Source organism: Bemisia tabaci, chromosome 1 (genome assembly GCF_918797505.1).
Source record: "Bemisia tabaci chromosome 1, PGI_BMITA_v3".
NCBI classification, from domain to species: domain Eukaryota; kingdom Metazoa; phylum Arthropoda; class Insecta; order Hemiptera; family Aleyrodidae; genus Bemisia; species Bemisia tabaci.
Window position 1 is genome coordinate 42,013,760 of NC_092793.1, and position 21,691 is coordinate 42,035,450.

Below are 21,691 nucleotides of genomic sequence, written 5' to 3' on the forward strand. Positions count from 1 at the left end.
GCAAAGATACGGAGCAAATACATTATTGACAGGGCTGCCACCTTATTTGGGGACTCTTAAACTGAAATCACGGCAACCCTGTCGATGTATTTGCTCCCTATCTTTGCATGGAGAGTTTGTCTTGATGTAGAGGTGGACTCTCAGGACAGCGTGGGATATTCCCTCCATTTTGGCCTCACCTTCAGATCTTTGTTTGAGCTTGGGAGTTGATTTCAGAGAAAACGAGTGGCCCCATCAAGTTTTTTGCGAACTTTCACATAAGAATCAACAGTCAAATCGCAAATTCCTCACACATGCAACATCTCCATTGTCACTCAGCTCTTTCTTTCCTGACAAACAGAATTCATTTGTTCTTTCTAATACCTGGTAGAGGACAGCTTAAAAGTGGCTGGGGTAGGAAAAGCGTACCACTCCTACATCAAGAATCTAGCTCAGGTGCTCTATCTTTAAAACACGGGGTAAATGTTTCTTTAACCTTCGATTGTCGTAAAACTTTTTGAATATAATAAAAGTGTTTGAGCGTATGAAAAATAATGAAACAATGAAGTTAGTGTAGAATTTATATTGAAGGGCTTGAGGCATGTATTATCGAACGTCTAGGACCAAATTGAGATTTTGCTCCTCAAAATTTTTCAAATTTATGTTTAAACCACAAAAGTCAAAGCGACTATGCCATTGTTTTGACTATGAGGATTTCCTTCGGTAATGAGAGGACTTGTCACTGAAACTTGAACACTTGAATCCCCTCACCTACAGTTCCATAATTACTGTTACTTTAACGAAATTGTGCACTTTTCTTGAAATGGAGATTAAGTAGTTAGACAGATTACTTAATTACTGTGACCTTAAATTCCAACAACGACAAATTTATACAAGCCCACCATTATTCCTAATCATTGTCGGCCTCCTGTGGTGTAGTGGTTGTAGCACTGGCCCTATGACCAAGAGGTCCCGGGTTCGATTCCTGGCCGGTGATCTGAGTTGGATGGTCTCAGGCAATGGTCACCTGGGGTTGGGGTAATAAACGTGGGATTAGCCGATAGGCTGTTTGAAATTGGTAAAAAAAAAAAAAAAAAAAAAAAAAAAAAAAATTCGTCAGAGACAATAAGTGCAGTGCCAGAGAGTCTGCAGCCTGCCTATCGTATTTCTTCATAACTTTCTCCAGCAATGTAACGTCCATAGTTGCATGATTCTCACGGAGGGGACAATACAGGATACTTTTCGAACAAATTTCATTACTAGCAGTTGTGAAGTTAACAGACAGATACACATACAGATATACATGAGAGGCACTGTCACAGTGCTTTCTGACACTCACTAACGTCTACCTGCCACGGTACCTTGTCCTCCCACAGCTCTGCGGGGGAGAGCTGACATGAATTTTTTTTCTCTCAAAAATTCAAAGTCGAAGGAAAATATTTTGATCACAAAATTAGTACTTTGACTTACTCCTAAGCATTGAGCCTTGTGGAAGAGAAAATTTCAAACTACCTTCTCTTGGTGCAAACTTGAGGCAAGTTGGTGTGTTTCTGTTAAATTCTACCCATTTCATCAATCACTTAGATACACTATATCCATGGAGAAAAAAAGAGGCGGTCGCATTTCAGGTATCTTGAATTTTTATGATGATGTAGGTTGATACGGACAATTGTTATCACTGATTCTCTTGGATTATCTTAAAATGTGGTTGACGGAAAAAAGTCATTTAAAGTCTCTGATTAAGTGCTTGAAATTATATTTTGAGTTGATCTAAGCAAAACAGTACGGTTATTATGGTCTGCGAATCAAATTTCGAATTTTGCTGTAATTTCGAGCCATATTGTGCCGACCTTCATTACAGGGTAAATAATCCTCAAGATGCGACCACCTCCGTATTTGCTCTATGCACTATAGCCATTTTTGACAGATACTCCATCACTGGATCTGGATGGCGGGGAGGATCTTGATATTACTGATCTCTACTAACTATTTTTATAGTATGACAGCACTGTAGCTGTACTATGTGCAATTTATTGATGCGTATTCAACAATACAAACTGGTAATGAACAGTGATGATGTGTTTGAGTGGATTTGTACGATGCGAATTATCTTTCTGTGTCAAGTAGGTACTGTAAATGAATTACCTGGAGTGAGATACGGCAAATATGATTGGTGTGTCCGGCAAGGTATAGACACCAGTAACCAGTGTTAAGGTAAAATGTGGGACCTTGATGAAAGAGAGCTCCGCAACCCAGCAAGAACCAATTTTGGTACGGCACTGAACGATTCGCCAGAAGATAAATTGAAGGCGAAATAAAAATTATCACACTAAACACAGAATACTAGCACACTTATTCCTTCTTTTAGATCATACGACACGATCAAAATGATTGCAATAAACTTGAAATTCACCGCGCGAGCTTGTGAGTTTTTGCCTATGATGAAGAACGGACATATAACCTAAAATGTCAACAAACCTGTTGTTTGTTGCTGCGGCGGGAGTGAACAGATTGGCCCAGATATTCCGGACCACATTTCACCAAAAACTGCTGTTTGTCAAACCGCCGTCAACACCTACCAAGCGGCGAGTAGGCCTTCGGCCGTGCTCGGCAATCTTCGTAGCCAATCAGGTTGCCGTCCGTAATCTCGAAGAAGGTTCGGCTCCTGCTCCTACAACCCTACACTTTTCGAATTTTGGCATTCTTCGGCCTGATTCTCTTTTCCTCTTTTCCGTAATTAATAACAATAAAAAATGCATATAGTCATTACTTAGCGGCACCTTGTCCAATTTGTGCCTAGAGCCTCTGCAACTTTGCAAATTTGGACGTTACCTTTTGAACATTTCATCCCTTCCCTTTGAATACACTTCACATACCTATCACACGGGACTTTTATCTGCATATTTACTTGGCTTTATTTGCAAAGGATCTTTTAAGAAGTAAATTCTTTCGATAACTTATTGGGGATGGTCAAGTTACCAATTAGAGCCCACCATTCCATGCCATTATTATTACAGGACAAGGTTTCTTACCTAAAAAGTGGGCACCGTGAGAAAAATAGATAACCACAGTATTTGGACCGCGTTAAACAGAAAGGAACCAAGGCACATCAGCTGTTGCCAAATGTAATTGGCTAATTTCATTTTTTACATGAAAACAGTTGTGCGGATTTTCGTGCAAATTTCAGTGAATTTTCTCCATAGTACGAAACAAATTCCTGGACATTTTCTAAGGGATCCGCACAAACATTTTCTTGTAAAAAATAAAATTGCCTAGTTAAAATTGGCAATAGCTGATGTGGCTTGGTTCCTTTCTGTATGCGGTCATAGAATAAATAGAATACGTTAGGCTCTTCATTCTATGACGCGGTCCATTTGATTCGTGCCTTCAAAAATGAGCTGCTGGTGGCAGAACCATCTTGGTGATGTTCTTTAGGAATTTTAGACTTTATTCTATTTTTTCAGCAGATGAACCTTACATGGTTACTTGTAAAGTCTTGCCTCATTTTCCTTGAGTTCTACTTAGTTTGATGCCAAAAAACAAGAAAATTCATGCAGAAACATGCCTTAAAGGAGATAGTTCCCCCTCATACTTACTATCAGTATCAGAGTTCTGACGGAAAAAATTTTGTTGTCATGGGTAAATACGGTTTCCATTGCTTCTTCAGCTGTTAATAGACTACTATGCGGGTTTGCTGGAGAATTTTGTGACTGCTAGGATTGTTGATTGGTATCTCCAAAGCCTGGTTGATATAGCTAAACTTAAAGCATTGGCTTCAACGCAACGCAAAACCAGAACCTTGGAGAGACCAGCGAACATCCATGAGAAAGTAAGTGGGGAGCAATCTACCTAGCATTGTACATCCGTCTGGTTTTCACAACTACCGTTACTAGGGATTCAGGATTCAGATTCGCACATCAACCAGTAAGCTTTTTGTCCAATCATCTTGAGATAGAGGCAGCCATGCAAGGCGCAGCAAGGTAGTCCGATGCTCAAGCCACTTAATCAACACAAATATTATCCTAACTTACAACAAAATGACTTGTTTCTTCTCTAACAATGGAGCTGGAAAATGCTACTTTGAATGCACAAGAAACTTCTTTGGTCGAGATGAAGAAATGAGTCCGGAACATCTCGACCAGGCACAGGCCGCTTTGTTTACATTAGGAGTCCGGAGTATCTCGCCGCAATTTCACTTGCAATCACCATGAACAGATCAACGGGGTAACTGATATCTGATTTTACGAAAGGGATAAATGATGGACGCGGACGAAAGTTCTTTTGTCGAGGTGAAGAAACGCTAACGCTGAGAAATTGAGTCTGGAACATCTCGACGAGGTCCGCTTTGTTTATGTCCGGACTAGAGTACCTGTATAGCGAGAGTATAGACAGATGTGAAACTCCGAAAATCCATCAGGCCTTCACCGATGCCTCCGCGAATAAAGTTAGGGCCCAGAAATGCAGCCAACCTATGAATTTCAATTGTCCAGAACGATTTATTAATACAATTCTTACGAACCATCGTTTATAAAGCACGTATTTGACTTAGTTTTTGCATAAAATTACTCATTTTTGTGGAAGAACGCTCATTTATGTACTTTCCTAGCCATTTTCGTAAGAATTAGAATCTACCGACTGGCAGTGAAATTTAGTGCGTCAGAAGTTGGTTAGAAGGGTGGCTGCACTTTTGGGCCCTAAGCCCTCCATGAAGCGATCTGTCCATACTCTCGCTATACAGGTACTCTAGTCCGGACTATGTCGCCGTTTGTTTGTTTACATTAGGAGCGAGTTTGACACCGATGACAGACTTTGGTCTTTGATGAAAATTTGGTCTGGAATATCTGGGCCAAACGCAAAAACCCTGCGGCGGGCAATTAATTTTAAATGACCGACCGAATGAAAAAGCTTGTTGTCCGGCCGGTCGGATACAGTACTTTCTCCGTCGATTCGCGATAGAATTGCATGTTTTTGGGCTTGAATGAAAGAGGAGAGTCTGATCTTCAGACTGACATCCTTGGATTTTGAAATTAAGTGTTCTAATTCTTTAAATTTACCGTCAACTGAGAGGATCGTCGGCCGAGGGCCGAGATTTCTTGTGGGGAAACAGTACTTTCTCAACCACAACACCTTGCATTTTGATGATCAAAGGCTCAAAATATTCGCAATACTCTAATCTACAGAGTGACATTTTCCGATTTTGAAATAAAAGCTCAGATTCTTCAAAATTCAGCTTTGACTGCAGAAATTTGACGAAAAACGGACATCGACGGTGGCGTCCCCTGGGCGGAGAAATCTATAAACAAAAAAACTGAGGATCCACCTTAACTCACGAGCGGAACAACAAAACAAAACAAATCACGAATGTTAGGTTAGTTCCTATTTCATGGACATCAAGGACGATCGAGACAATATGAAATCATTTGGTTTCAATGATTTCAATCCATTTACGACTTCAACGATGTTTGTGACAGTCATTATCATCGTGTTTTACAACCTGGAGCAGAAGTCTATCGCCTCATTGTGAAGTGAATTCTGAATATCCAATCTTAGAACTCAAAACCTCACCATGCTATTCTCTCATTGTTCTCTCTTCATTTTTGGTTCAAACGATTTAAAGTCGCTTCACTAAAATTATGTGATCTTGAATCCATTCAAGAGTGTGAAGCTCACATTTTTCTGGCATTACAGCCTTTTTACTCCTCAAATTCTACGGATATGAGTCCATTTCGCTCAAGGTTTTTCTGAGCGATACCGAGTGTTTATACATTTAAGATAAGTGAGGTTTGTCTTTTGGTTCTTCTTTTAGCAGTTTTAAAGTAAATCAAGAGTGGCGGTAGCCACCCCCGGTCGAGGAAAATGACGTCCTACTAAAGTCCCGATAACAAACGGGTGGCCGACACTCTTAGTCACAGGCAACTCCCTTAATCTGAAAATTGATTCGATTTAAAATGGAATTCAGAGCAAACGGCGGCACAGATTCCAACGATCTTGGTGTCTATGGACGCAGCTAAGTTAGCTGGATGGCGTTTAAGGGTTTCATTAAGATCCATTGAGTTTTCAAAAAGTTATAAGCACTTAATGACCCAAAACAACGAAAATTTTACTTTTCACTTTGCTGGGAAATTTGAATTTCAAGAATCCAAGGTCCTGAGAAAGTCACTCAAACTCCGCGATAACGGTAAACCTTAGACCCATAAAAGTGGGTACCTAAAGGATCGCCATGTTACCGTGTGTGCCGCTATTGACTTTATTTTAACATTCCAAATGTTTTAGAAGAGAAATTACGTAAAAACGACTAAACTGACTGCCGACCTCCCCGTCAAGACCACCTTTCACAGCAGATTTCTCGCTTACACGTCGGCCGATTCCAGTGAAACCTACAAAGGATCAAGGTTGAGGATATGAGGATTTCATTTCTACCACATTTAATAGGGCTTCATCGCACGGATAATTCAGCATCGGCTAATATCTTTCACAATTTTAGCTGTAATCTTTTGAATTATTTAGAGAAAAACCGGTAGTGGTTCAATGCCATTGGTTCATTCTGTTCAGGTTCAGGTCCGTCCGAGTTTCGGGAACAAAATTCCCTTGGTCGGTCGTTACCAGCCTCTAACTAGTTGTGATTTGTGAATAGATTTACCTAATTTAGATAAGAGTCTAATTCTTTGTAGATGCTAACTACTATATTTACAAATTCTATTATTCGTCGCACGTGTTCTACTAGATCCCGATGGTTTCTCTTAAAATGATCAAGTGATATCTTTATTTTATTGAACGGATGTGACAAATCATAAGTGAGGTTATGTCGTCATGTTTATGTCAGATCCTGTACCTGACCGAAGCGATAGATGTAATTCAGGTAAATTACGTTAACGAAATTACACCGAAATTGTGCCAAACTCTCGAAAGGAAGCAGCATTTACATCACAGAATGCATGCTCATGACTAAAGTCTATAAACTACTAGAGTATGAGCCTCGGCCTTCACATGCGACTGTCACTGAACTTCGACCAAAATTTATTTGCTCTATATCTTACTATCAACCTATGTGCTCTGGTTTGATTATGCTTTTCTGAAGTGTATGTTATTGACATTAAGAACATGTTTCCTTATTTATCTTGGAATCCTCCTATCTCCTCTACCGTTCTTGTCACGCAGGGCTTGCGTACCTTAGTATGTGAATCACAATTCCATCCCTTTTCGGAACAGTTCAATCATAGATCAACTTAATGTCACACAATCAAAGATCTTTGACTGTGAGCATTTGCTCAAATTGGTTTCTTCAGAGTCTCTTTGATTTTGCGTCAGGAGTTGTTAGAAACATCATTTTGCCCAACAATAGTAACAAGGTCTTTAATGAAAGGTATGTACTCGTATTATTCTCATAATTTCATAAGTTGATGATGAAAACACAATGAAGGCTTCATTTTCTTGCATCGATTACCGTGTGAAATGGGTGCGCCCATTCTTCCTCCATACAAAAGCGTAACAGAATAAATTGCTTATCTGTCAAGAGGACTACAGTAGTAATATACGTAGGTGCCAGTTCCTACCCAGTTCCATTGGAATAAGTGCGATTGTGTCAATCAAGGCTGAATACAATTATATTAGCAATTATCTTTTTATCCAGCCAGAAGTATGTCTTCATGATCCTTACTTTGTCTATGAGCCTTGCCTGATTGCATCAGCCCCAGTAAGTGAGAGGATATACCCACCTAAATCAGAATGGAAAGCTTTGTTTAAATCGCCGCCCCTCTTTCTTGCTGCTTATGTAAGGGGATAATCTCCACCCTTTTAATGGATCACGGTGCGTTTTAAACAAGTTTAATGCGGTCAACATACCACCCGCGATTTTTTTGCGGAAATGTCAACTAGAAGGCCTACTGATTGAGGAACAACAAACCGCGAAATCTGTGATGGGGCCGTTTTTGAGAAAATGCGATTTTTCGCTTTTTTGGCGGGAATTTCGGGTCAAGGCGCTGAAAAAGTCAAGTTAGGCTGTTTTTGTAGTTCGTAAATGCATATCCTATACATTTTGAGTCAATCAAGTGCCAGTAGATAGCTATTCGTGCATATTGCCCAAAATTCATATCCTTAAATCCACGACTTTTGGGTTTTTGGGGGGTTAGTCAAGGAGAAATCCGAAAAAAAGAGGGTTAACCCGGAACGAATTGCTTAACAAACTTTTCCAACGTAAACTTCTTCAGTAGGTCCTATTGAACAACATACCAAAAGTTTACCACGGTTCGCTCCCGGAACACCCCCCCCCCCCCCCCCAAATGCCTAAATTTCAAATTGGCGGCCATAATAAGGCCTTTGGGAGTTCGATTTTTTTAAAAATACGCATACAGTGTCATGTGAGGTGTCAATTCCTACGTAATTTTGGTCGTAGATTTCAAATATGAAGTAAAAAAAGTCCCTTGATCAAAAGGGGGTACCCCAAATCAAAGATGGCAGCCAATTTTGAAAGTCAAGAGGGTGGATTTTTAAAAAGTTCGCGTGATAAGGCAAGTGAGGTATCATTTCTTATGTAATTTTGGTCGTAGATTTCATTTATGAAGTCATAAAAGCCCTCAAGTCAAAGGGATTGCTCCAAATGCAAAGATGGCGGCCAGCTTTGAAAGGCAGGAGGGTGAAGTCCCTAGTATACTAGGGATGTCACGTAAACATTTCAAAAATTCACCTTCATATTTGAAATCTACGACCAAAATTAATAGGAATTGACACCTCACATGACACTGTATGCGTATTTTTAAAAAAATCGAACTCCCAGAGGCCTTATTATGGCCGCCATTTTGAAATTTAGGCAATTTGGGGGGGTGTTCCGGGAGCGAACCGTGGTAAACTTTTGGTATGTTGTTCAATAGGACCTACTGAAGAAGTTTACGTAGGAAAAGTTTGTTAAGCAATTTGTTCCGGGTTAACCCTCTTTTTTTCGGATTTCTCCTTGACTAACCCCCCAAAAACCCAAAAGTCGTGGATTTAAGGATATGAATTTTGGGCAATATGCACGAATAGCTATCTACTGGCACTTGATTGACTCAAAATGTATAGGATATGCATTTACGAACTACAAAAACAGCCTAACTTGACTTTTTCAGCGCCTTGACCCGAAATTCCCGCCAAAAAAGCGAAAAATCGCATTTTCTCAAAAACGGCCCCATCACAGATTTCGCGGTTTGTTGTTCCTCAATCAGTAGGCCTTCTAGTTGACATTTCCGCAAAAAAATCGCGGGTGGTATGTTGACCGCATTAAAATTGTTTAAAACGCACCGTGGGATATTTAATCTCAGTTCTCTGTTTTAAATGAGGACCAGTTTGCTAGAGGGAGCCTCTGTGCACGCTCTGTGTCATTCCACGTACTGAGTGTTTGTTTACATTGAGTCATAAGGTTATGTTTGCACCCACTTATTGCTATTTATACTTATTGCTAGATGTGTTACTGAAGTATTATTCCATTTTGACCTAGCGAGTGCTTTCTAAGCTCAGCTCCCAGCATGTAATTACTCCAGTGAAACAGTACACGTAAAATATCAGGTGTGCGGAGTTCAGTATTGACCTACCTAGTTTCTGCACCGCTAATCGTCCAAGGCTGAATGTGATTAGATCAATTATTGGTATCATTTATAAGAAGAAATGGAAAGCTCGCATATCACCTTCCATATATTAACTAAATGCTCTTATCAAGAGATTGCCGTTTCGGTCGATGTCTGTCAGGATGATGTGCGTAGTTGAAACAAATGAGCAAAATTATTTTATAACTTGGAATAAGCTTACAGTGTAATGCCTATGACATTAAGTTATACTCTTTTTCCATTAATTTTCTCACGCAGGTAAATGACAACTCTATAGCTATTTAACCCCTCCCCCTCCCCTGTCACCCTTTTCCTGTGAGCCTTTCCAATAGGTACAGATACATTTGACTACCTTAGGTAGCCCTACTACTTTCAACTACCTATTTCCAGACTGATCACAAGTCAGTGGGTGCTATTAAAATTTCCGCTGAATGTGTTAGTGCTTTAGCAGATGTTGTTTACTTTCCATTCATTCAGGATTTTCAAATAGCCAATAGTACCTACTTAATATTTTATGGCCACACCTTTCTCCTAGAGTCCCTTTATACCCAGAGTTACGACAACTCACTTTTGGTTGGGCCAGGGTTGGGCTGAAAGTGGCCTAAAAAAAAATCCAATTCTGATTGGTTCTCGCTCATGGAGGCCGAAACTAGTGCACCAAGATGGCGGTACCTCGAATGTGTACAAGAATAATGAAAATCTTACCTAATTGTGGTTTATCGAGAGTAAATTGTTATTTCCATCGGTCCAAAATGAAAATAGAATAAGAAATTATTCACAAACCAATCTCATTTTCTTTTTAATTGATCAATTTGTTGATGTTGTTGTTTTTGTGTGACAGACATCGCAGGATTCCTGATCCTTATCCCTCAATATCGTTCGTTTGAGTGCACTAGTTTCGGCCTCCATGGCCAGCCAAGGTCGGCTGCCAGTCAGCTGATAATCGAGTTGTCGTTACTCTGGGTATAAAGGGACTCTACTTTCTCCATTCAAAAACGAGCTGATATAAACTACAAAAACCCTCAAAAACATTTTCGGGCAAAAAATCCGGTCGAGGAAATTGACGTGTTACATCTTATTAACCAAAAACATTCCCTTTCACCCCTCCAAGAAGGTTGATAAAACTAAGTAAGTAACTATGAGATGACAAAAACTTCTCTTAAATTCTCAGGGTCCACCAAGGCCACATATGTCCAAAAACTTACTCTATATGGTTTAAAAAAAAGAAACAAAAAATAATCCCTCAACAATAAGAAAATTTAAAAAAAAAACCGATTTTGTGGTTCACAGATATGTACATAAATCCTTCGAATGAACTTGAAATCAAAAAATCGGTCGAGAAAATTTAAATGAATTTTCTCCTTCAATTATGAGTTCCGCAACAAGCACGACTCGCTTGAAGCTTTCCATACACGAGCCGCAAGAAACTAATTTCTTCTTTCTTACCTACTGAATGTGAGGAGAGCGGGAACATTTACTTTTTCCTTCATTTATACAGGATGCAACAAGCATGACTCTTGCGTTTGCAGAAACCCTTTCATTAAGGAGATCGCGAGAGCCTTTACCGCGTTCATTTCCAAAAGGGATTACTCCAGAATTTCACATTTTAATAATTTAAACGATTCATCTGTTCTTCTCTTCTCTCCTTCTGTCCATTGACAGAAATACAAAATTTTTCCGACTCACTGACGCGACCGGCTCGATGCTCTCAGTGAAACGGTGCCTTTTTATCCCTGACGCCAGCTTCAGTTTTACCAGTGGACCCATTTTACCACATAGGTACATTTCAGACTCTTTCGATTAACTTCGCTGAATCTAAATCATGGTTGCTTTTACTGTAAGCTTACCATATGATTTGGATGGTGAGAAGGCTAAAAGTTTTCGTTTACTTTTACTTTTTTTCATTTTCACGAAATGGGTCCCATTTGACAAGAGGAGTTATTTAAAAAAATTGAATTAAGTTTCGATATAAGAAAACTCACACCCATGCTGTGATTTAAGTGTTATTCTGATTTTTTTTTTTTTTTTTTTTTTTTTTTTTTTTTTTTTTTATATACCTACTTTAGAGGTAATCCACACTTGTTTACGCATCGAGCCGGTCGCGTCAGTGAGTCGGAAAAATTTTGTATTTCTGTCAATGGACAGAAGGAGAGAAGAGAAGAACAGATGAATCGTTTAAATTATTAAAATGTGAAATTCTGGAGTAATCCCTTTTGGAAATGAACGCGGTAAAGGCTCTCGCGATCTCCTTAATGAAAGGGTTTCTGCAAACGCAAGAGTCATGCTTGTTGCATCCTGTATAAATGAAGGAAAAAGTAAATGTTCCCGCTCTCCTCACATTCAGTAGGTAAGAAAGAAGAAATTAGTTTCTTGCGGCTCGTGTATGGAAAGCTTCAAGCGAGTCGTGCTTGTTGCGGAACTCATAATTGAAGGAGAAAATTCATTTAAATTTTCTCGACCGATTTTTTGATTTCAAGTTCATTCGAAGGATTTATGTACATATCTGTGAACCACAAAATCGGTTTTTTTTTAAATTTTCTTATTGTTGAGGGATTATTTTTTGTTTCTTTTTTTTAAACCATATAGAGTAAGTTTTTGGACATATGTGGCCTTGGTGGACCCTGAGAATTTAAGAGAAGTTTTTGTCATCTCATAGTTACTTACTTAGTTTTATCAACCTTCTTGGAGGGGTGAAAGGGAATGTTTCTGGTTAATAAGATGTAACACGTCAATTTCCTCGACCGGATTTTTTGCCCGAAAATGTTTTTGAGGGTTTTTGTAGTTTTTAGGTATTACAGTACCTTCGTCCAGTTTTGTTTCCTTGTTTAATGTTTATTAAGAGTCTTTCTACGTGAACACTCAAGGACATACATACTTACGCTCAGGTACCAATACCATTGTTTTTCTCTCACGTCAGGATGTACCTTTAAGCATGCTAATTTACCAAAGAAACTCCTCCAGTGATAAATAATTTTAAGCTTTATTACGAAGTGAAAACCTCTGTGTGGTGTCGCTAAATTTCTCAGATAAGTCTCAGTTTAGACACGTAGAAGAGACGTTCACTTTTGTCCGTTACGATCCCTGCTCATAAAGCTTCACATCTTACTTTGATCTCTGCTTCATCGATTAATGGCACCTTTAGTTCCATTCATCATCAATCAGTTCAAAGCTATCTCAACGATGAATTATCAAACGTTATATCAAGGAAGAAATTTTCTGCTGAAAGCTACGACGGAATTGACATTGCAACTCAACTTACGAAAGCATGAACCAGGACATAAGAATCTGTCTCAAAGTGAACATTTTTTTCAACTCATCAGGCAGTTTAGCAGGTAAGAAATCTACAGTTGATTAATTAAGGATTACCAGATTACATGCACACTGGTTTTCCAACATTTACGGTAGATGGGGATATTTTTATTGATAATAATTAATGACGAAACGAATATATCAATACCATGGCCAAACTAGGAAACTACTTACCGCAATCCACAAAGTTCATCCTCAAAGACTTTCAGAGTCTTTTCATTTCTCTGCTGATAAATAATTCAACATAATTTCTGAAAATTGTGTAATTAATGACTTCGATGCGCAGAATATTCTTTTCTGGGATTTTAAGCGTAGTGGTCACTAACTTTTCCCTGATTTTGGAATGTCCTCTTTTGACATTAGGTGTCTCAGATAAAAATTCTTTTCACAAAAATTTCAAGTTTTTACTTGACTTAATTTTAAGTGTTTAGTCTCTTTAAACTGAAAAGTCCAATTTTTTTACTGGGAGAAGGAATTTCAATGCTCCGCAGCAAAACTACCTGACATATTTTCACAGTGAGGAGGGCTTAATTTCCTAACTTTTACAGAACCTGTCACCCTGCCTATCCCTCAGAAATTCAGTGAACCAGATGAGATTCAATGAGGGTCGTTGATAACTTTACCACTAAATTGATACCGCTTAAAGGATTTTGGAGGGAGCAATTTTACCTGCTAACATTGTTGTCAAACAGGGTTTATTCATCAGAGCCCTGAATGGAGGAACCAAGAGAAAATAATTTGTTTTCATTTACTTCTCAAAGATGATACTGACCATGATGCAGGTCAGTACCTATGAGAACTATATAGATCTCATAAAATTTCAGTTAGGTAACCTTGTCGCTGGGGGAAAGATCTAATACATACTGAAGATAATCATCGAATAATGTACTCTCCTAAATAGACAAAAATTACAATGAAAATGTTCATTATTTGATGAAAAATAAAGTACAAAAATTTTCAGAGTCTCAGAGGACACCAAGAATGCCAAAAAATCTTAAAATAAGTTCCTTTCACAAACAAAAATAATAATGACACTGAACATTTCTAGCAGGGCTTCTTGATAATCAGAGAACAAAAATTTTGAGAGCTTGACACTTTTAATCCTTACAATTTTTAGATTGTAACACTAATGAGGTCTGGGAAGCTGTTGAATGCCCTGATTTCCAAACTTCTATTACTCAAGCAGCTGCACACATTTCTTTGAATTTCAATTCCATGGTAAAATTATTTCTATTGCATTGTAGTGTTGAGAATGTTGCCTATTTACTCATTGAAGGAACAATTTTTAGAGCAATTAATTTGAAATAAGTACCTACCGTAGTTGCAATTTATCATTGAATTTCTTCGTATTTCTTTTCTTGGGATTCCACAATTGTATTTCTTTTCAGGGATATCTACAGTTGAGTAGATTTTGATTTTTAAAACTCATCTCTTTTTAAAACTAAGAGAGCGTTGAAATAATTATCACTTACCATGTATAACTTTCTGGAAAATTTGCCTCAGTTGATGCTCTCACAAGTTCAGTTGTAAAGTCAATTCAGCCATAGCTTTCCGAAGAAAATTTCTTCTTCGATCTAACAATTAATGATTAATCGTCGAAATAGCTTTGAACTGATTAATTAAAAATGACAGTCAAGGGTGTAAAAAAATAAGACGGATCCGAGAAACTTTGCTACACAGCAAGGAGATATCCACTTCATAGCTATAAGCATTAAATGGATTACATTTTGCAATTAGGAGCCACTATTTCTGGTCCATTTTAGAAACAGAATACATGCTATTGGTTTCCCTATGCAGATACTTACGTGCTTTTATGGGAGAGCCAGAGGTAATGGTTCCTTATTGTAAAATGTAATCCAATTCCTTCACAAGTGGGGGACTTCATTTGGTAAAATAACAGTTTTCTTGCAAAAATGAGATGATATAAACTCCAAAAAACCCCAAAACTTGGGTAAAGAGACTCCGGGCAAGGCACCATCCTCTTGCCAAAAACCTCCAAAAGCTCTTCTTTGTTCCCCTCTTCAGTGGAAAAAGAAAATATCACACTACGACAGTTTCCATTTCTGTCATAGAGTACCCCAAGCGGACCAAAGAACGGAACTCTTAGTCGTTTACACATTTACCTATTTAACAAAATCTCCAGGAGGTCACAGACAGGCTGGCAGCCCCTCATTGGACCAAAACGCACACCGTACCATTTTTTCCTTGTAGGTATGTGCCTCCAAAGTACATGAAATGACTCCTTGAGGGGCAGGCAAGTTTGATTGAAATTCACGTTGTCCTCTGAAAATGAGCTAAAATTTTTACCTTGAAGAAGAAGAAAATCGAGTTATCATTTTCTTCCATACACGGTAGGTATGCCTATGAGGTATGAGAGGCACCAGGAACGCCTTCCAAAATTATTGATGCAACCCGCACGACTCCGAAGTCAGCGGAAACTTTCTTGAAGCGTCTCCTAAGATTTTCCCTACGCAATAATCCCCTTCAAAAATGAATGATGCAACAAGCGCGTCCTGTTTGACCACGAAAGCTCCTCAGATGAGAAGTCTTTTGGTCTGGTCAGAAAAATATTCGAACTTTATTTTTCATCTTCTCTTCTCATTTCCCGCATTAACGGAGGCGAAATTTTTTGGAAAGCATGACGCGCCCGGCCCAATGCTCTCACTGAGGATCAACCTGTAGATAGACTGCTAAAAATATTTAGGAAACAGATGTTCGGGCTCACTGAGAATGAGGCCAATTTCCGAACTGATAGTACGGGATCAGAATGGAAAAAGTCAATTATGACTACGAGGAGGCTTTGTACACTTCCAAATAAACAGTGCCGTCTTTGTTGTACAAGTATTCCTGAACGATCATTCATAATGGAAGGCCATATTCTATTCGCACTTTTTTTTACGCATTGGGCCGGGCGCGTCATGCTTTCCAAAAAATTTCGCCTCCGTTAATGCGGGAAATGAGAAGAGAAGATGAAAAATAAAGTTCGAATATTTTTCTGACCAGACCAAAAGACTTCTCATCTGAGGAGCTTTCGTGGTCAAACAGGACGCGCTTGTTGCATCATTCATTTTTGAAGGGGATTATTGCGTAGGGAAAATCTTAGGAGACGCTTCAAGAAAGTTTCCGCTGACTTCGGAGTCGTGCGGGTTGCATCAATAATTTTGGAAGGCGTTCCTGGTGCCTCTCATACCTCATAGGCATACCTACCGTGTATGGAAGAAAATGATAACTCGATTTTCTTCTTCTTCAAGGTAAAAATTTTAGCTCATTTTCAGAGGACAACGTGAATTTCAATCAAACTTGCCTGCCCCTCAAGGAGTCATTTCATGTACTTTGGAGGCACATACCTACAAGGAAAAAATGGTACGGTGTGCGTTTTGGTCCAATGAGGGGCTGCCAGCCTGTCTGTCTGTGACCTCCTGGAGATTTTGTTAAATAGGTAGATGTGTAAACGACTAAGAGTTCCGTTCTTTGGTCCGCTTGGGGTACTCTATGACAGAAATGGAAACTGTCGTAGTGTGATATTTTCTTTTTCCACTGAAGAGGGGAACAAAGAAGAGCTTTTGGAGGTTTTTGGCAAGAGGATGGTGACTTGCCCGGAGTCTCTTTACCCAAGTTTTTGGGTTTTTTATAATATGACATAGAAAAAGAGACAAGAGCCAGGAGAAATTGAAATTGCAATGCTATTTTGCTCAAACCCGATCCAATTTCCGATTTTTGCGTTTGGCCCAGATATTCCAGACCAAATTTTCATCAAAAACCAAAGTCTGTCATCGGTGTCAAACTCGCTCCTAATGTAAACAAACGAACGGAGACATAGTCCGGACATAAACCAAGCGGACCCAGAGCGGACTGATCAAATTTTCATCAAAAACCAAAGTCTGTCATCGGTGTCAAACTCGCTCCTAATGTCAAAACAAACGAACGGAGACATCAAAGACATTGAGTAGAGTAGACCGTGCGCTGTGAAATGGAGCGGTGGCCACTTCTCTTTTATTCGCATGCCGCACCGACCGATGAGTGCGGGACACCGAAGCGGCACCGGTGAGGTGAGTGAGCCCCAGCCGTCCCCAGCTCGCGGTAAACGAACAGTGCGCTTATACGAGGCTGGTACGGTTCGACTCCGAAATCTTTAATTATTAATTGATTATTGCGAATATTTTCGGCTGATCTGTTCTTTAATTATAATCAAATGTTTCTGTGTGAAGATGTGTTTTAGTTTTCATGACTAAACACCACACAACTTTCAATTTATGGTATGCTTACATGAGCAAATTCTTGATGAACCGGGCAAGAGACAAGAATGATTATGTTCCGATGATAATTTTTAAACTTTGACTACATTTAGCCTTAAGGAACTACTATTTTGGGTTCATTTGTTTTATTACCTATCTACACAGGAAACTAATACACAACATAACAACGGATCATGAACTAATGGCACATTTTGTTCTTCCTAAAATGAGCCAGAAATAGCAGTTCTTCATTGAAAATTGTAGTCAACTTAGTGTCTTCAATTTCAAAATAGTGTTGTTTCAGTTTGTGATATTTATTTGTGATAAATGTAATATTAAGTAAATGCCCTTAGCATTTTGCTGAAAACATAGCATAAGTGCTGTGTTTTTTTAATTTTATAAAGGAAAGTAAGGACATGATAAAAACTCATCTCATAGAACCCACACTGCAATGTGCAGAAAAATTGAGGCACTGGGTGCAAGAATAGCACTTCTAGGCTGCGGTGGTTCAAAATCTCTACTAATATTTCATCAGTGAAGGAAATTCATGGATTTCGTTGAAATTTCTACTGAGTTATTTTTCATGATTCTGCAATTTTCTGTGAAAAAATCCTTGAAATTTACCATTAGAAACTACTCTACTAAACAAATGTGAGCGACATAGATTCTGGATCATCGTTTAAAAGAAGTGCGTGCCCTTCTCGAGCGCAGCGACTTAATCACAGAACCGCCTAAAAATGCAAAGGAACTAAGATCAATTGGACCTCATTTTGCAATTTGGAACTATAAATTCTAGCCCGGTTTAAAAACAACGTATGTGCCATTACTTTCCCTATGCACATAAGTGTTTTTTCAGAAGAGCCAGAATCTATAGTTCCAAATTGCAAAATGCAGTCCAATTACTTACCCACACTTTTTGAAAATAAACAGTATCCACGATCGCCAGTCATAAACAAGTGACTGAAGTTTTGATTTTGAAATTTTTGAGTAGATTAAATAACATTAAGTTGCGACTCGCAAATTAGTTTGATAATAATGCTTGAACATTATCCTTTTCAGTTGGAATAATCTTAAATCTCGGTATTTTGAAACTGCCGAAATCGTTGCCCCTCTTTTTCAGCTTTTCATCAAATCTTTCTCTTAGATCAAGATGGACAATAGCTTTAAGTAACTCTCTCGTAACTTTTATATGCCTTTTTATGTACAATACATAACGCTATTCCTCGTGTTTACCCTTGATTTATATGATTGACCTCATTTTAAATCATTTTTGTACCTTTTACAAAATTAGGTACTTCTTATCCACGCCGTCATCTTTACGCAAGCTGCACGCATTATAAGAACATCCGTCTGATACGCAGGTCACTTTCCTCGTATTTTCAATTATGAAGCGTTTTTTCCAGTCAGTAATGACTGTAGAGAGACGAAAATTGTTCAGAATAATAGTAAAGTTCATGCTTTTAACACGTGGTCCTTATAAATTTTGCCGAAAAATGAAGTGGAAACGAGTAATTCGCGAAAATCCGAGCGCGCAACTAATTTTTCCAAGTACGCGCAACGCCGGCTCATGCTGCGTGGGGCTCAGTGGGGCTCAGTCGCGAGCTCCCACCCCGCCCGCGCCCGCCCGTTGCGGAGTCCCGCCGAAGTTGCCTCGCTCAGCTGACACGGCGGAGATAGGGAGTGCACGGTCTAGGGAGACATAGTCCGGACATAAACAAAGCGGACCCAGAGCGGACTTCCTCGAGATGTTCCAGACTCAATTTCTCAGCGTTAGCGTTTCTTCACCTCGACAAAAGAACTTTCGTCCGCGTCTAACATTTATCCCTTCCGTAAAATCAAATATCAGTTACCCCGTTGATCTGTTCATGGTGATTTCAAGTGAAATTGCGGCGAGATACTCCAGACTCCTAATGTAAACAAAGCGGCCTGTACCTGGTCGTGATGTTCCGGACTCATTTCTTCATTTACGTTTCTTCATCTCGACCAAAGAAGTTTCTCGCGCATTCAAAGTAACATTTTCCGGTTCCATTGTTAGAGAAGAAACAAGTCATTTTGTTGTAAGTTAGGATAATATTCGTGTTGATTAAGTGGCTTGAGCATTGGACTACCTAGCTGCGCCTTGCATAGCTGCCTCTATATCAAGATGATTGGGAGAAAAGCTTACTGGTTGATGTGCGAATCTGAATCCTAAATCCCTAGGAACGGTAGTTGTGAAATCCAGACGGATGTACAATGCTAGGTACCTTGCTCTTCACTCACTTTCTCATGGATGTTCGCTGGTCTCTCCAAGGTTCTGGTTTTGCGATGCGTTGAAGCCAATGCTTTAAGTTTAGCTATAACAACCAGGCTTCGGAGATACCAATTAACAATCCTAGCAGTCACCAAATTCTCCAGCAAACCCGCATAGTTGTCTATTAACAGCTGAAGAAGCTATGGAAACCGTATTTACCTATGACAACAAGATTTTTTCCGTTGGAACTCTGATAGTAAGTATGAGGGGGAACTATCACCTTTAAGGCACGTTTCTCCATGAATTTTCTTGTTTTTTGGCATCAAGCTAAGTAGAACTCAAGGAAAATGAGGCAAGACTTTCCAAGTTACCATGTAAGGTTCATCTGCTGAAAAAATAGAATAAAGTCTAAAATTCCTAATGAACATCACCAAGATGGTTCTGCCACCAGCAGTTCATTTTTTAAGGCACGGATCAAATACTGTGGTTATCTATTATTCTCACGGTGCCCATCAAATTATAGGTAAGAAACCTAGTCCTGTAATAATAATGGCATGGAATGACGGGCTCTAATTGGTGACTTGACCATCCCCAATAAGTTATCGAAAGAATTTACTTCTTAAAAGATCCTTTGCGAATAAAGCCTAGTAAATATGCGGATAAAAGTCCCGTGTGATATGTGAAGTGTACTTATTCAAAGTAATTTCAAAGGGAAGGGATGAAATGTTCAAAAGGTAACGTCCAAATTTGCAAAGTTGTAGAGGCGCTAGGCACAAATTGGACAAGGTGCCGCTAAGTAATTATTAAATGAATTTTTTATTGTTATTAATTACGGAAAAGAGGAAAAGAGAATCAGGCCGAATGCCAAAATCCAAAATTCGAAAAGTGTAGGGGCCGAACCTTCTTTGAGATTACGGGCGGCGAGCGGCAACCTGATTGGCTACGAAGATTGCCGAGCATGGCCGAAGGCCTACTCGCCGCTTGGTAGGTGTTGACGGCGGTTTGACAAACAGCAGTTTTTGGTGAAATGTGGTCCGGAATATCTGGGCCAATCTGTTCACTCAAAATTTCCGAACGAAACAAAATAACATGACATAACCTCTCTATACACTATCTATGGCTTACTGCGCATTAGGAAATTTCGGCGAGACTAGAGTCCCTTCAGGCGGGACGATAGGCAACTCAGCAACACCCAGCAAGAGTACCGGCAATATGTACCGAGAGACAATGGAAATGCCTGTCTTGCCAGTGCCGTTGCCTGATACGGGTACTTTTCGTTCGTATATCCGGATGTATCCACTAAGCGGAAGGCGCGTCTTTACCCTGATTTACCCCGCTAGCTGTCTTACCTACCGCGCGACCTAGATTGCGTTAATGCGCTTTACTGTAGTTTCTATCGTTCGTAGCCAATGAGAATTAGGCATATTACGTCAAGTGACCATTGACGTATAATACAATCTAGACCGCGCATTAGAAAATTTCGGCAAGACTAGAGTCCCTTCAGGCGAGACGATAAGCAACCCAGCAACACTCAGTAAGTGTACCGACCGAGACAATGGAAATGCCAGTCTTATCAGTGCCGTTGCCTGATACGGGTACACTTAGCTCGTATATCCGGCAGTCTCAACTAGGCTGAAGGCGCGTCTTTACCCCCCTAGCTGTCTTACCTTCCCCGCCTAAAGTCGGGCCCAATGCGCGGTCTAGATTGTATTATACGTCAATGCAAGTGACCCAACTTTGTCACGATTTCAATATTGACCTGCGGTTTTTTTTCTGTGACGTACAGGGTGTGCCAAAAATATGGATCCTTCCTTATTGATGTCTCGAGAACGATTACAGATTATCGACATGCGGTTTGAACGAAATTCCTTAAAAAAAGGTGGGCTGCTTTCGAGGGGGGGGGGGGGTGTCGTTTCCTCCCTGCCTCGCGCCCGCGGGAACAACTTTTAAATTTAAAATGGGAACTCTCTTTGCCTGATACTTCGTAGAAGTCATACCAAAAATACGTGATATCCTTCCAAAAAAACAAAAATATGATTTTTGTACAAAATTTCGGCCCAATCCAAAAAATGTCACTAATTACCAAAAACAAAAAAAACAACAACAAAAAAAAACCAGGCACCCAAAAAATATGATGGCAGTACCGTTTGGATTCATCATTTAAAAGGAAATGATATCAAAACGGCCCAATTTTCTCTTTCATGCCCATGCAATATACCGAACACCCCAACTTTTTTCACAAAAAATAAATAAATAAATAAATAAATACCTATAAGGTATGATGACCTGAACACGTTTATTTGATCCATTGCTTTAAAGGAGTATGATATCAAATCGGCCCAACTTCTCTGAAATATGCCCAT

At 39.4% G+C, this 21,691-nt stretch overlaps 1 protein-coding gene and 1 long non-coding RNA gene across 5 annotated transcripts in view; one reads left to right on the top strand and one right to left on the bottom strand.

Annotated features, from left to right (window-relative positions):
* LOC109032782 (neuronal acetylcholine receptor subunit alpha-9) overlaps positions 1–21,691 on the bottom strand; it is a gene marked incomplete at its 3' end in the record, with an annotated part of 237,131 nt that overhangs the window by 49,577 nt on the left and 165,863 nt on the right.
* The window catches only part of LOC140226051 (uncharacterized), a 54,279-nt gene continuing 37,436 nt past the window's right edge, over positions 4,849–21,691 (top strand). For 2 of the 3 annotated variants that reach the window (XR_011900868.1, XR_011900870.1), the window contains exon 1: positions 8,303–9,516. This is a non-coding gene — a long non-coding RNA (uncharacterized lncRNA). Of the gene's footprint in view, positions 7,343–8,302; positions 9,517–21,691 lie in introns of those variants that run through there. The other variant, XR_011900869.1, reaches the window with a different exon arrangement.